The sequence below is a fragment of the Octodon degus genome, unplaced genomic scaffold (assembly GCF_000260255.1).
Source record: "Octodon degus isolate 3935 unplaced genomic scaffold, OctDeg1.0 scaffold00233, whole genome shotgun sequence".
In the NCBI taxonomy this organism is placed as follows: Eukaryota; Metazoa; Chordata; class Mammalia; order Rodentia; family Octodontidae; genus Octodon; species Octodon degus.
In genome coordinates this window covers 2,650,170-2,654,168 of record NW_004524809.1, presented here as the reverse complement: position 1 = coordinate 2,654,168, position 3,999 = coordinate 2,650,170, and the positions used below count along the sequence as shown (strand labels likewise).

Here is a 3,999-nt window from a genome sequence, read left to right as displayed (position 1 = left end):
TTTGTAAATAGGATATCATGACCACATCTTGTACAGCAAATAACCACTAGGAAGAGAGTATGCAATGTGCTAATTATTGAAACTGTCCTACCAATTTGATTTGAGACTGTCTCATTGCTATTTTTTTCTCAATAAAATTATGGGAAAAAAAACAATAAAATAAAACTAATTAAGGAATCTTTTGTGTCATCAAATAAAATACTCCTTATAACATCTCTAGATAGTATTTTGGTTGCAGAGCCTCTGTTCTCAGCACAGGTCTTAGCCTGAGATTGTTGCTGGTGTTGGCTTAGTTCTCATTCCTGTCGATATTAAATTGATCGCTTCTGTTTAAATATCTGTGCCAGTTGAGATGCCATCTATAACTTTGCTTTAAAGTAGAGCTTGCAGACAACTTTTTGGTAAAGTGCCAGGTAATAGAATCAGTATTTTAAATTTTGAGCCTGCTTATCTTTCTGTCACATAATCTTTTTATGTTTTATACAGTCTCTTAAAACAGTAGAAATGGTTCTTAGCTCTTTTGTAATAACCTTACAAAAATCAGCAGAGGGCTATAATTGGCTGACTAAACAACTTTTTTTAAATTAGATGTTTTAACAAAAGGGTCCAAATATTAGGAATGATTTTTTTAAAAGGGAAATTGTGACTCATACAAATTTAATTCATAAACAAGTTATGAATCCATACATCAATTCATTTACTCTGTGTGCTCAAAGGTCTTATTTAACTTAGTAATTAATGAAGGAGTCAATAAGAAGTTAAAATGAGAATTAACCTCAAGGAAATTTGTATTATCTCCTAGATAAAATTCATTTACATTGCATTAAGAATACTATCCAAGGGCCAGCCAGATAGCTCAGCAGACTAAAGTGCTTGCTTAGGCAGGGACAGGAACTAGACCAGGGTTCGATTCCCGGCTCCACATGCTGTGCAGGGACACAATGAGAAGGGAATGAGACTGGGTGTGGTTCCTGTAATCCCAGTACTTGGGAGGCTGAAAACTGGAGGATCACTAGGAATCTGATCTGTGTAGTGAGACCCTGTAGACCCTGTACTAAATATATTAAAATAATAGTACTATCCAAGAGGTAATTTCCATTTCTATGGAGTTGCAAAATAATCTAAAGAAAAAGATACAGACCTTTATAGAATCAAAACTGCAGAGTCCAGGCTCCTGCTTGTAATCTCAGCACTTGGGAGGCTGAGGCAGGAGGATTGCCACAAGTTCAAAGCCAGCTTGGACTGTAGAACAAGACCCTGTCTTAAAAAAAAAAAAAAAAAAAAAACAGAAAAAGAAAAACCCAGCTTTCAGCTAGAATTGTTACCTTCCAGTAAGTTGCCAGAATGACGAACACAAAGAGCAAGAGGAGGGAAACCCGGTATGTGTTCTCTAGTCCTTTTAGAAAACATGAAGTCATTTCTTTGGCTACATACATGTGAATCTACAAAAGGGTGATATTGTAAACATCAAGGGAATGGGTGTTGTGCAAAGAGGAGTGCCACACAAATGTTACCATGGCAAAACAGGAAATCTACAATGTTACTCAGCATGCTGTTGACGTTGTGAACAGTCAAGTTAAGGGCAAGATACTAGCCAGAAGGATTAATGTGCATATTGAGCATATTACACACTCAGGGTTGGGGAGATAGCTCATCTAATTGCCTGCCTGACAAGCCTAAGGACCAGGTTTTGATTCCTGGTATTACATACTGTGCCAGCCCTGGAACTCTGCGGCATGCTGTGCCAACACGAAACTGGGCATGACAGAACATGCCTATAATCTGAGCACTGGGGAAACTCAGACAGGAGGATCACTGTGAGTCTGCACTGTACAGTGAGACCGTGTAGTTAATAAAACCACTCAATAGCTTCCTGAAATGTGTCAAGTAAAGTGATCAGAAAAAGAAGAAAACCAAAGAGAAAGGTACCAGGGTTCAGCTGAAGCACCAGCTTGCCCCGCCCAAAGAAGCACACTTTTTAAGAACCAATGAGAAGGAGCCTGAGTTGTTAGAACCTATTCCCTATGAATTCATAGCATAAGCTGGGGATGTGGTTCTGCCATTCAGCACTTAATTGGCAGCTAAATGTTCTAGGTCCTACTCAAAAATAAAAAAATCATGCAGTGTTGTAAGGATGGTTTTCTTAGTTGAACAAGTGTGTTGCCTTTACTTCAGAAACAAGTATTTGAGCCAGTTTTCATTGTACCTAGTAATTAATTGTGTCCAGTCTTTACTCTTCAATGTTTTTCTTGCTCTAAGATATTGCTGAGGGCTGGTGAGATGGCTCAGTGGTCTAAAGCACCTACCTAGAACAAGCTTAGCAAAGCACAGGGACCACAGTTCAATCCCCGGCACCACATGCCAGCCAGCCCCGCCCCCTGGTGGGCTGAGCTGGCCACACACACACACACACACACACACACAAATAAATAAATAAATAAATAAAAATTTTTTTAAAAAGATATTGCTGAGGTATTGTATAAGTATATACCCAAATGGCCAATTATTTATGAAATATTTATATTGGCTTGAAGGTCCTGTAAATCACCATGGGGAAAAGATGTATCAAAATAAATGGGCTCTTTCCCATCTTGTAAGATGGTAGGTGAAAAAAACTGAGAAGCCAGACACTAAAGTAAAGGAACCCAAAGCCAAGAATGCTGCTGCCAGTGGCACTGGCAAAAAAAAAAAAAAAGGGTAAGGTAAATGCAAAAAAGTTCAAGAACGGACATTCCCACTGCAGCTGAAATCCTGGCCTAGTAAGAGGAATTGGTAGACACTCCCGATCTGCTATGTATTCCAGAAAGGCTTTGTACAAGAGAAAGTACACAGCTGTTAAATCGAAGGTTGAGAAGAAAAAGGAGGAGAAAGTTCTTGCTACAATCACAAAACCAGTCAGTGGGGACAAGAATGGTGATACCTGGGTGGTTAAGCTTTGAAAAATGCCTAGATACTACCCTACTAAAGATGTGCCCTGAAAGCTGTTGAGCCACAGCAAGAAATCCTTCCATCAGCATGTGAGGAAACTTTGAGCTAGCATCACTCCTGGCACCATCTTGATCATCCTTACCAGGTGTCACAGAGACAAGAGAGTGAGTAGTCTTCTTGAAGCAGTTGGGCAGTGGCTTGCTACTTGTGACTGGGCCTCTTAGCCTTAATCATGTTCCTCTAAGAAGAACACAGCAGAAATTTGTCATTGCCACCTCTACAAAAATGGTTATCAGGGCTGGGGAGATGGCTCAGTGGAATAAGTGCTTCCCTGGCAAGTGCAAGGGCCTGAGTTCAAACCCCAGTTCCGCAAAAAAAAATGGATATCAGTGAAGTGAAAATATCCAAACACCTCACTGATGCTTACTTCAAGAAGAAGAAGCTGTGAAAACCCAGACACCAGCAGGGTAAGATCTTTGACACCAAGAAAGAGAGATACCAGATTTCAGAGCAACACAAGGTGGATCAGAAAGCAGTGGACTCACAGATTTTACCAAATATCAAAGCTGTTCCTCAGCTCTGGGGCTACCTGCACTCCCATTTTTGCGCTGACAAATGGAATTTATCCTCATAAATTAGTGTTCTAAATTTCTTACTAAGAACCGAATTTAAAAAACTAATACATTTTTAAAAAATGGAAGTCACTTCAAAATAGAAGTCCATTTCAGTTAAATAAATTGTTTAAAGCAAAAAAAAAAAGGAAAGAAAACAAAAGAAACAGCTCTAGAGTGCAATAGACAGCACCTCAGAATTCCCTTGTAAGAACATTTAATTTTTACCATTTTAGTCTTTTATAAATGTTGATGAAGCCTTTTTACCAAGATGGTGCCGAAGGCAAAGAAGGAAGCCCCTGCCCCTCCCAAAGCTGAAGCCAAAGCAAAAGCTTTGAAGGCCAAAAAGGCCGTGCTGAAAGGCATCCACAGCCACAAAAAGAAGATACGAACGTCACCCACCTTCCGCCGTCCCAAGACGCTCCGGCTCCGGAGGCAGCCTAAATACCCTCGGAAGAGC

The 3,999-nt window shown here is 39.9% G+C and overlaps 1 protein-coding gene and 1 pseudogene across 9 annotated transcripts in view; both read left to right on the top strand.

The window, feature by feature from the left end:
- Positions 1 to 3,999, top strand: part of Tmcc1 (transmembrane and coiled-coil domain family 1) — a 248,757-nt gene that overhangs the window by 168,723 nt on the left and 76,035 nt on the right. The window lies entirely within an intron of this gene.
- Positions 1,345 to 3,999, top strand: part of LOC111813868 — a 23,651-nt pseudogene continuing 20,996 nt past the window's right edge.